We start from the raw sequence: 13,161 nt of genomic DNA, 5'->3' as shown, positions 1-13,161 counted from the left end.
CGTTCTCTTCTCGTCCCCCTCCCTCAGCAAACGCGATAACTTCGTCAGCCGGAAAAATTAATTTTCATTGCACAGGTCGACGAAAAAGAACGAAAAATAATAAAAACAAAAAAAAAAAACTTTATCTGATGAAAATATTTTTTCATTTATCAATTACGTAGAAGAAAGCAACATTTAACATCCAAATACTCAAAATACGTGTTGACCGGGGTTATTTATCATGAAATTTAATTTTCGCTTGCGAAAAGTAAAGAAAAGAAAAACGATCTTCCTCGACGATTGTGTACCTGTATTAAAAGTAATTATTATCGAAATTATAACAGCTGATCAAAACGGCGGTTCAACCGTTTAATCTGGGAAATATATTTTCATCTTAAAGCTTACAGTCTTTGCGACGAGAGAGGGAATAAATTATCAATTTCAATCACGTTATTTTATCGCAAAGGGGACCGAGTTTGCATCGGACGTTGAGCTTATACACCGCGCCGCAATTTTATATTATATGTCGTTGCGGTTGTTATCATTATCATTATCATTATCATTATCATTATTATTATTATTATTACACGACATTACCTGATGTTAGATATAAAACGTTCGTCAGACTTCACCTCTCTGTGCTTTACGGGGCGGTGATTGCTTCCTCCAATATTGCGCGTATACGTCGAACTAATAACGTACAAAATGCAGAATTTAATGTAAGGTACACGAATTTTTATATCCGGCTTCTTGACGGGAGAATTTTTTTTTATTTTTTTTTTATCCAGACTTGGAGCAAAAAAGAAATGATATTTGGTACGACACTCGAGATGAAATCTTACGTGGAGTTTTATAGTATAATTTTCTGATCTTTGGCATTGCGTAGATTTTTGTATAATCGAGGAGTTGAGAATCGAAGTGTCGATGGTAGTCAGTTTGACATCATTTTTCATTCAATTAGTAGCAGTTTTGCAGGTGAGAGAAAAAATCGTATTATTATGATTTGTTTTACGTTTTAACAATAGTTGGAAAAATTATTGTTGATAAAATATTAAGTTTGAATTATCGAACCCCGATGTAAGAAGTAGGAAATTGTTACAACGCAATTAGAATCTTTGGAAATCAAAGTTCGTAACGTTATTAGTAAGGATTCAATTTTAGAAAGAAATCATCATTTCGCAACTATAGGATAATTGTCTGAAATCGAGTGATTATTTATATTTTTTAAATAAGTAAAGAGCGCATGTTCAGATTCTTTCGAAACCGAACTCCTTCGATGATCTACTTTTCAATATTTCGTTACGTTAAACGTTAGCAACTCCGATCTGCTAAATTTCTAAAATAACGGTAAACTAACAGAAAACATTAATTTTAACCGAGGTTGATTAATCGGTTATAGGATAGAAACGGGATTGAATTGTACGCGTTTTCGATAGGACGCGAAAATGGCGACGACGACGACGACGACGACCTTCGCCTGAATGTAAAATAAGGTAAAACGAGACGTGTGAGAAGTAGGTACAAGCATAAAAGTGAGCTGGATTGTAACAACACTCTTTATACATACCGCGTAGCTGCGGCGTAAAAGAGAATCCAACGTGAGATTTGAAGCGTAAAGCGTTGAGACATGTGATACTTTGGTGTAGGCGTGTTTATAATTTTCAAACCGTTGCACAAGCAATTACAGGAGGTTATATACCGTACGTTTTATACGCAGGTCGTACGAGCCGTGTGCTTTTCCTTTCTTCTTCTTTCTTCTCCTTTCTTTATCTTCGTTGTTGTTATTATTATTACTATTATTTTTCATATACATACGTATATACATAATGCATCATTATCCTTTTTTTTTTAATTCTACAACGAGTGGAATTTTTCATATAATTGTGGTTACTATACACGGTATTCGACCGTTTTTACTTTTTCACCGTAACAGAAAAACCAGAATGTCTAATTGTGGATACTAAATGACTCGAGTCTTGTACCTGTAACGAGAAATTCTAGTACATCCATTTCTACTATATTTTCTTCCATCTCTGGAACAATAAATAATTCATGTCACGGTCTTGTTTTATTGGATAAATGTGGCAAACTAAAGAAACGAATTCAGTGTTACGGTAACCGTAAAATGTATTATTGACAAGTTTAATTAGACTAAACACTAAACAGTCGTTAGTTTCTTGTTATTTCATCAATAATATATTATATGTATAATATATCGAATTGAGCGGAATTTTCGTACCAACCGTAACGATAAATGAAATTTTTTTTCTCTGTATTTAGGGGAAAATAAGAGACTCCGCAGTGACATGGAAGAGAGTTTAATTAGTGGCTTCGCGGAATATCACAAACCACCTCCTCCTCCTCCTCCTTCTCCACTTTGTCTGACAAATTCTGACGGTGTCGGTATTATTTGTGACTGTAGCCAGGTCGAGTCGTGGCTGTGGCTGTGGATGTGGATGTGGATGTGGATGTGGATGTGTATGTGGATGTGTATGTGGACGTGGATGTGGACGTGGATGTGGATGTCGGAGCTACGGCACCTGGTTGAAAGGAGTAGAGTTTCGCTCTCCGCACCTCTTATGCACCTTCGGTCTTGCAGTTCTTGCCGTTTCAACGAGCAGCCAGCCAGAGTAGTCGCCTCTCTCAGCTTGTCGTAAACTGTCTCTCGGTACACTCACACGCTTCGGGGATAATTACCGGCTGCCGGGGAGGAGAACCGCGGCGACTCTATTAGCATGGCTCTATCCGCAGTTGTGTCTCGGTTCGCGGTATCATCCCTATCCTCGTTCACGGGGAAAGACCACCTTTTCCGCGACTAGTATCCTCACTTTGTTGAATGCGATCGCACTTCTCTGATCTCCTCAATTATGCAACATTTTCAATTCGCCTCTTGTCGTTTATTACAAATTAAATTAATTATATACTACGGTTTTCCGACATCGGAATCAGTTTATTGAAAAGAACAAAAAGAACGCACGTCCTTTTACAATTTTTTATTATACCGAGAGCGTTTTAATTTCTTTTTATTTTCGGAACAAATGAAAAATATTTCGCCAAATATTCCGTACAACGATGCGAAAAAATTTCTTTCGCGGGAGATCGAATTTTTGTTTTCTTTTTGTTTTTCGGACTAATTAATTAACTTCAAACTTTTTAGAACATGGTCAAACCTTACTTCTTGACCCGTACTATAAGAAATTGTACACCGCATTCTCAAGTTGAATTCCCTGGCGTTATACTTTCGGCATTCGTTAATGATGAAAAAGCTACTTTTCCCCGCTCCCGATGCTCTCGATTTGTTGTTCGCCACATCGTCACTTTTTGTGTCGAACTAATCCACCACACTCTCCCCGTTTGTTTCGTAATATGCAACGCTTTTAATACACCGCGAGTACAAAATACGCCGGCAATGCCGAATAGACTTTCTCCTTATTGCAGTTGTATCATATTATATTTAACAATAGGCAAAGGTCGTTTCGCAGAGAAGTTCATTCATTGTGTTTGATCTTGGCAATGCTCTCGCCGCTTTTTTCGCTCTGCATGCATGACGACTTCCGTTTTTGCCAAACGTACGGATTACGATATCAGCGTGGGATGTATTTCAAAATCTGCCTTCTGTTCACTCGAACTTGGCCAAAATGCCCGACAACGTCGATTTTTTTTTTTATTTTAAGGTTTTCAACCAATTTATTGCACATTTATTGGGGGGAAAAAAAAAACAACTTATTTCAAATTCCATTGAAGAATGTTTTCTTATTCCTCTCTTTCCCCCTCCGATCGGTAAAAACATGGAATGGTTTTCAATTTGTCGGGTGATTTTTTGAGCGTATTCGTAGAAAAGTACAAAAAAATATATAAATAACAATAGTAAAAAAAAAAAAACAAATAGACAAAGTTAAAGAAAGTCTATATCTATTTTCTCTTCCTTCCGCGACTTTCCTTGTAGAACAATTCCATCCGCTCTTTGCACCATCGACTGAATTATTCCCGTATAACGGATGTAAATTATCTTTACCAAGTTCTAAGCGACACCGTTACAACGTTTGCGTCGTCGTTGAAACGACGCCGTAATTTTTTTTTTTCTCTCTCTCATTCTCGTTTTCTATCCCGACGGCGAAGAAACGACGGATACCATTCTTCGATAAAAAAAAAAAAAAAAAAGAAACGGGTTAAAAAACTTTGAGAATGCATTATACCGCAGATAGAATCATTTACGTACAGAACATTTCCGTGTCTTTAAGATGCTTATCATTGTAGAGGCATATCGAATTATTCTAGTCGAAGAATTTAACGCTGGAAAGAGGAAATGATTTTTTATTTTTTATTTTTTATTTAACAACGTGTGAAAAGATATCACATGTATGCGTGTGCTTTATTTGTTATATTGTACGCGCTGGGAATTTAGGTTTATGAACCATGAAGATGAAGTTAGTAACGTTACTGTAATATTTTACCATGCAGGTTTAGAAAAAATATTTACTCCGCACCTTTAGCGATGTCCAAAATTTAGTAAACCATGATAACAAAAAAGATATATTCTTATTTTGAAAAACCAAATCCTTAAAAGTTATTCTAAAATTACGCAATGACGATTTTTTCTCCTGATGTTTCGTTACGATAACGTTAATAATTTCAGCCTAATTATGAGCTACATTTCGCGGTAACATTATGATTCGCGTACACGTAATACAGAGTTTACGAATGCACTTTAATGCGCCTCTTTGAATTAATTATAATCGACTAATTATTCGGCTTGATAAAGTTAATTCATGTACACCTGACAACAAGTATCGAAGTATGAATGGAGAGTATATTATTTGGGAGAGAGGAAAAAAAAAAAAAAAAGAAAAAGATATTACTTACACAATGAGAAGAAATAGTTTAAATTGAGTCAGGGACGAAACGTCGTCCGATTGCGGTGACATTATTTGTTTAAAAGACGTTTCGTCACCTCGTAATCGTAATAAATGACATCTGCATAGCTCGGTTGGCAGGCTAAGCGGTCTATAAATTAGGTGAACGAGATGGTTCGGATTGTAAGAATTTCGCCCCCGGCTTTATCCCGAATTCTCGTGTATTATAGAAACATGCGACGTTGTTCACGGATTTCATTTAAACTCGGAACGTCCCACCGAATGGAAAGTAATCGAGATTCTTGTTTGGTTACGTAATCGATGAACGTGCCGCGTATTACGATCTCGTTTTAATAACTTTGCCAAATGATTCCGTATTTCAGCGTGCCAAATAGATCGCAAATTTTTCGTTAAAATTATAATATAACCGGTAGTGATAAGGAGAAATAAAAATAGTAAAGATGTCATTTTTTTTTTCCCCCTTTTTTTTTTCTCTTACTGACGAAATTTCGACGCCAATTTAAATTCCAATCACGACATCGGAACGGAAAGAACAGTCCGAGAATCAGGCCTTAATGTTATCGTTGCATAACCTTACGATCCAAGATCATCCGCCCATGAATTTAAATTTCGTTCGATTTTAGTGCGTTCTGCCATATGATAATGTAACGTTGATAATAATCGCTTGTGTCGGGGATTCCGTTACACGATTATTTATTATACCTGACACATCCAATTCGAGAATATCTCGAAACTCATCCTGGGCATAAATAATCGTTGAGTAAATTGCGGGTGCGGCATTACGGAATGCAACGCTCGGGTTCTAGATCTCCTTTCTCGATCTTCGACACACACACACACACACACGCACACGTATATATATCTATGTACACATGCGAATGTATGAAAAAAAACTAAAGAAATAAAGTAAAAACAAATGTAATGTAAATTTATATTCAATTCGATTTTTTTTTTCACTTTTCAACCACTTGTTTTCGCCTCTAGCTTCTAAACCAAAAGCTTGCCCGCTTCCATTCTTGTTTGAGAAAATTATCATTTGTTAGCAAAGAATTTGTTATCGGGGCTATTCGTACGAAAGTTGGATTTTCGAATTTTTCGGAGCAGTAAAAATCAAACCAGTGGTCGAAAAAATTAGAAACTCGACGAAAGATGATCTTTTTTGTACATTCTACACCGTACTTCGAAAATAAAAATAAATAATTGCTGGTGGTTAGGTTCGTACGTAGGTTGGTTTAGGGTGGAATGCCTCGTATGTGTAGATATTTATATTGCGATATGTAACTTGCATGGTGAAATGAAACGATAGCATTCGGAATTTGTGCTCTGATACTAATTTTGAATAAAAATTCCTCTCAATATTATTCTGATCCATGTAATAAACGACCTGCTTTGATTGCGTCGCAATTACATTGGCTTCGTTATTTTAACCTTTATTTACTTGTTTAATTACTTAGTCTCTTTTCTCAGAATTAACGAAGCAGATGTGTCATTAGTTTAACGCGAGGTTCATCGTAAAGCGAATCGATTGCTTCTTATTGTACCTGTTGGCATGTCGTCATTGTTATTATTATCATCATCACCATCACCATCATTGACAATTTATCTCCGCTCTTATCAGAGAACCACTTCCTTGTATTCATACAGTACAATACGTAATACAGGCAGTTATTTGAAATGCATGTATAAATATGCGGATGATGGACGCTTCTGTCAACGCACGATTACTTCTATTGCGTATAAGTGTACATTATACGCGATATCGTGATGATTAATGACAGTTCTGCATCGTTGAGCGTAAAGGAAAGAAAAATACTTACGAGTTGGCCCCGATTTTTTCACTTCTTTTTTTATTTATTTGTTTTCATAGAATTGAACGTATTACGGTATAAACTTTTTCGATAAACGTTTTTTGTAAAAATTTCTATCTCATTTTAGTCGATAGTCATTGTTTTGAAGAGATTTTTTTTTCATCTTTTCGATAGCAGGAACTTCTCAAAAAATTGATTTATAAATAAACAAGATCAGCGTCAGTTGCGCTTTTTGAATCCTTCTTTTGCCACCTTTATTTTTCACTTGATTGTATAACTTATGTTTGGGTTTGAAAGAAGATAAATAAATTTTACCGTCATTCCGGAAGAACGTGCAGAAATTTTCAAACCTAATCGATTCGCAGCAATAATAATACACGCGTTTGCTTACTGTAATATATAATATATATCGATCTGTAATTGGTCTGCAAAAGTGCGAACGCTTCGGGTGAAAGCATTGCGGTGCAATAATATTTTAATTATCTTATCTAATTAAGGTTACAGGCGGTTGATGTTGTTGTCATTATTATTATTATGCGTATGCCACGTGCATGTGTATTTTGCGTGTATTATATACATAATTTACATCTCGTACACAGGTACATGCATTTGTAGTTACCGCACGACACGAGGAAGAACGTCTTACAGGCTAGAATCCACAGGTTTCACTTGTTCCGCTTACGCTTTCGTCCGCTTCTATTTTTTTATACGTATAAATATATTTATATATGTATATGTGTATTGTTTACACACCGTATGCATTTAACATACCGAAGCTACTTTGTAATTACCCTGAATTCGACGGGTTTACTTGCCTGTTCACTTATATCAGCTCTGGATATTATTACCCTATTATTTAACGGTACCTATAAACTTATGAACAAGCGAACGGAAGAATATTTTTCTCATTGTCCTAGTCACTGACACGGGATCCAGTTGATTACGGAACAAATTTTAACGTATAATTTTAAGCTCGGCGTGCTTGAATCAGGAATGTTCGTGCAAGTAAAATGAAGAATGATTGAAAAAACATTACGACACAAGTCTCAGAGATTGCATATTGTTTTACATTTTTTGATTCAAGAATTTCTCCCACATCCTCCATCGTTTTTTTCTAAAACTAAGTCTCGAGTCTATTTCTGAATTGTTAAATTTTGTCTCAGAATTTTATTCGAGTCGTAACTGCGCTCAACGCAATGTTGCGTACAGCAATAACGTTAGTAATTTTTAATTTTTTTTTTCTCCTCTTCCTATTTTCGATAGAACAACAATCAATTTGTCGACGGCAGAACGAATCAACGCGACAAAATTATTACGTCGTGGAAAGTTTGGCTCAATTTCAATCCTTGGTAATACCTTCATTTTTCTACCATGCAGGTATACAAATTGATACATCCTCTTCTTTTTCTCGTTCATCTTTTGCCAGGTTTTTTTTTTTTTTTTCTCTCTTCATCTCCTTTTCCTTTTCTTTTCCCTTCTCTTTCTTCTACCGACGTTAACGTAACACCCGCGTCTCTTCCCACAGAACTGTTCGTAATATAAGAAAATAAGTGGGTACGTATATCCATTATACCATCGAACTTCACGAGTGAAAGGCGAAATACGCGCGTCTTGAGGTAAAAACGTGTCGTACCTTTATCTTTCATTATTTCCATGTCTCGTACCTTAGACATCCACTCAACTTCCGCACGTATACACTTGGATTGGATTTCACGGAATTATATTCCTCGCACGCGTGTCTCACTCCTCGATTAATTCGTTAATTAATTAATATCGTTGAATCGGTTCAAAATCCATCAATAATTAATTAATCAACCGATCCTTAAATAGCGAACATATTAATTATTTGACAATAATCAACGCTCCGAACAGTTATAAACTTTTTCAATCATTTTCTCGATCATATTATGTACCTGTTATCGATTGCATTTACATTTCGAATATAATTTTTTCTTCTTCATCGATATTATATACGGATAGAGTTTACATAACTAATCTTACGTTATAAACAATCATAGGAAACGCCCTGCACGCGATGCGGCTACCGTAAATATGACTAAGGCGAATAATTAACAATATCGCAGACCTGCGGCATGAAAATTGTAATAACGGACAGGATATGGAACGGAAGAATCGTAATTCGCGGCTTTTCCGCATGCGACTGCGGCCGCTGGATCCACCGTGTATGCGGTAATTTGTAACTGTCATTCGCACCTCGGCGTCGCAGCAGTCTGCTCGTCGACTGTTAACGAAATTGTAACGAGCGTTAATTGAAGTAACGAGGGTTCGATGAAGGTAGAGGGTGAATCGCAGGAACGCTACCAGCAGTCTTCTACAGGATAAGGTATAACGTTCGAATCGTTCGGTCATCTCCGACACTCGGCTTGATTTGCTACCCATGCCCACTGAGTTGAAAATGATCGATGCATCGATCAATCGTGTACAAAGAAATAATCGGACACGGCTCGATTGAATCGGTAAAAATTGTAGTAAAAATTGCAGGTAAAAATGTGAAACCAAAATTTCGTAAATTTCAGTACGTAATGTAATAACAGGTACTCGGTAAGTAAAACAATGATAATAATTGAAACTTAAATCACATAAATTGATATTGCATCGGGTCGTTCATTGGAGTAAAAACAAAAATCGATTGTGAGGAAAAAGAATCGATTATTTTTAGTAATTCTTAGTTGTTGCTGCAGGGATTATGCAGTTTGGCCAAAGATTTATATCTCGGTATATTTCCGTAGGAATGTTTGCAGGCAAATAACTATCCCAGCAAAATTTGCCAAGTCTTGATTGACCTTCTCTCCGCTCATTTTTTTTTTTTTTTTTTTTTTTTCGAGCGAAAACCACGACGTCCGTTCTGGAATTTATTCAGAATACTAATATACTTCGTCATCGGAACGAAATGCCATGCCGATCCATATATCTACGGCCAAATTTCAAATTGACTCGGAATATATTATTTCTAATCCATATTCCGTGTCGCCGACGAATCCTTGGTAACATTATCGCTCGGATCGGTTCGCAAGAAAATATCACCTATTTTAACTTTTACCTCCTCTTCCGTTTTTATTGCATCACATATACGAACGATTGAATTATACTGCGGTGGATTTCCTCCTACATACATCCTGTACGATACGATGTATAATAAAAAAAAGTATTTCAAAGGTAAACTATTTTCATTTCGTTTGACATACGGTATAAAAATTAGGACAAACCTGAGTGGTGTTTTTTTTCTACAAAAAATTTGCGTATATGTGTGTATGTATATATATATATATCTATCTTTTTTTTTCTTTCCATCGCGACGTCAAAACTTTGCCTGCATTTCCATAACCAAATACGTCTAACATAACGTGTGTAACAACCTTAACGTGCCGCCTGGCCTAGAAACTGCAACACAGCGACGCGGAATGAGTTGAATTATTTTGTTGGCACGGATTTCTCTCTACGAGCAGCTCAGATTTGCTTCCAGACTTTGGTTACACCTGTTTCCGGATGCGTGTCAGACTCTGTCAGCTAATGTTTCCTGTTTTTCTTTCTCTCGCTAACCCGGATTTCGGTGGTGCATGTTGTTATTTTCGACGTTGCGCCGAACCGCATCGAGTCGTTGATTTTGAGGGTTAGACGACTTCTTTTACGTTAATCCGTTCGTTTTGTTGGTTTTTAAGATTCTCTCTCTAATGCCGTTGATGAACAAAGACCGACGAATCGGTGGTCGATCGTATTTCGATCATGAAATTTTCCTTCCCTCACTTCCTATCTTGGTACGGGTAGCTAGTAATCCTCTGTGTCAAATGGGAATTTTCGACGATGACCGCAAAATAAATTACATATACCAAACCGTCAAATGCCAATAACTGTTTTCATCGTTTGGAGGAAAATTTTGCGCGTCAGCGGTTATCTGAATTTGTTTCGTCGTTACGTTACGTACGTATACAATTATACATATAATATTTATACAAAGGGTATGGAAATATTTATGGAGAATTCCATGCGAACCCAACCAACGTCCGAATCCTATCATTTTTCATTGTGTTCAAAAGATTTTTTCCAATTGTACCAAATCTGAAACGGTGCCCTGAATTTTTTCAGATTTTTCACTCAACTGCTCAGTTATGTGTAAACGTTTAAAGTTATTTTGAAAAGAACCTTTTTTAAAATTCGTAAAACTTTTGTTTTTTACTTTGAACATTTATAAACCGGTTTCGTTACGAAGTTGATGAAAAAACAAAGTTAAATGTGCCAAAGAGACACGTGAGAAAATAAAGTTTTTGACAATTTGTTGAGAGTTTTAAAAAATGTCCCTTTCAAAATCACTTTAAATATTTATAAATAATTGAGCAGTTGCACAAAAAATCTGACAAAATTTAGGGTACCGTTTCAGAGTCGGGACGGTTGCAGCGATTTTTTTAAACAAAATCAGAAATGGCGAGGGTCGGACGTTGGTCGAATTTGCACGGCATTCCCCTTATACACAAGGTATGAGGCGATAATATTCCATCCGAGAGGTGCGGACGCTTTTCGAAATCAATATATTACGGCAACGCGAACAAGGGTCGTTTACCGCCGTAATTTCAACGGTGTTTAAAGCACCCTTCAATCCATTTATCCATCCTTTGTGTCCGGTCGTTTAACAAATTACTCTCGAATAGTGTCACAATCATCATTCTTCTCCGAATATCGGCGAGATTATTACACTTGACGAAATCAATCTCGCGATTCGCCAATTCGTTACTTCGCAAATAGTTACCGATTTTTTTTTCCAACTCTTTTCCCGGTTCTTTCTACCCATGGATAAAAGAAATTACGTGCATTTTCGCGGGCGTGATTTAGATTACTTAAACTTGTTTCGATGTATCGATTTCATTCGCCGTATAGAACTGATCAGGTTTTCAGTGAAATGGGCGATTCGATCACTGACTATGTATAATTGTGCGATAATGAGAATCTATTTTCTAAAAAGAAAAAAAAAATCGTTGTTCTCGCAAATAGCGGATGTAAAAGAAAACGTGGACAACAATTGTTCCTTTCAACAGATAGAATATAAATGTATAATTCCAGTTGACGCATGGATTTCAATTTTTATAAAGATTCTTTTCCGTCCCTGTTTTACTCGCCGTTGTATTGTCCAGTTGTTGACGAACAATTTTTCCCCGATTAAGCAAAAAACTTGAAAATTTCGAAGACTTAAGAAGCAGCGAATTCCTAGGTAAATCTTAGTTGTGTTCGTGTGATAAAAATACCTTGCACATTATATGCAGCGTGAAAGAAAAAGGTTCTTCCCTCATGCTCTGCAGAATGCATGCACGTAGGTATTATGACGGGGATAGCAGACCAGGTAGGATGAAGCTTAAATTTTATTCCAAGTTGTAAAAGTTACGTTATGCTTTCGTTTAGAAATTCCCCTGGAGATTCTTTACCGCCCCTCTCCTTCCCCTTCATCCCCTTGCCACCCTCGAATTACATCACGCTCTTCGGCTAGGTGTGTACATAAAACCGGGAGAGCCGCCACGAAGCGGCGTATCGGGTGGCGTTAAACCGACGTTCGTTCGTGTATCCTGAATCCCAACTTAACATCCTTACCGAGAAACGGGGGCGGAAGGGAGACGAAGGATAAGGAAGAGGAGGTGGAGGCGGAGGAGGAGGAGGAGGGAGGGGGAGGACCTCATCCGCCCGGAAACCTAGTTGCATGGAAAGGAATTACGATTCGCGGTTGCCGCATTCGCGATCTGCTGCTTTTATTGTATAAATATATGTGTTTATAATGTTTTACTTTAGGGTAAAGTATTCAATTTTTACACCCTGGTGAAAGGTTGGAAAATTTTTGAAGATACTAATTACGAGGAAGTGAAAATGATTGTTATTATAGCATAATTGGAACGTCGCGGTGGGAAGAAGGATATTTTATTCTGTTTTTAGGACGAATTTTTGGGAGCGGGTATCGATGCTGAGTACGTAAACTAGGGCGTTTCAGAAAAAAATTATTTACAATTTTTCACCGTGGGACATCTTTGAAAAATTTTTAAGGTTGAAAGAAAGATTCTGTGAAAAAATTAAGGTTCTATCTTACGTGGAAGATCGCGGTCAATTTATTTTTCGCAATTTTTTGAATTCCTGTAGAAACATGTCGTAGCATTTCAATTATTATGTCTTTACCGACATTTATATTCAACCGATAGATCGCGATCCATAACACAACGATGTATCATCCGGGAATCTTATTTTCGTAAATTATAATTTCATATTAAATCATAACTGTGTTATGAGATTGAATTGATAATGAAAAAGTGGTCGGATCCACTTCTCAAACATCAACTGGAGACTTGATATTACAAGTCTGGGTCTTCTTTGTGACGTAGACTGATATGATTGCTGCAAGGAATGAATTTTTTTTTTTTTTTTGTTATTGCCGACGCTTCATATGTTCAAAGAAATGTAAAAAACGTATAACGTAAAACGACGCTCATCTTTCGACAGAATCTTTCTTT

General features: G+C 36.6%; 1 protein-coding gene across 2 annotated transcripts in view; it reads left to right on the top strand.

Annotated features, from left to right (window-relative positions):
- Positions 1-13,161, top strand: part of qin — a 101,414-nt gene that overhangs the window by 34,298 nt on the left and 53,955 nt on the right. The window lies entirely within an intron of this gene.

Source organism: Neodiprion pinetum, chromosome 1 (genome assembly GCF_021155775.2).
Source record: "Neodiprion pinetum isolate iyNeoPine1 chromosome 1, iyNeoPine1.2, whole genome shotgun sequence".
In the NCBI taxonomy this organism is placed as follows: Eukaryota; Metazoa; Arthropoda; class Insecta; order Hymenoptera; family Diprionidae; genus Neodiprion; species Neodiprion pinetum.
This window is presented reverse-complemented; position numbering and strand designations above follow the sequence as displayed.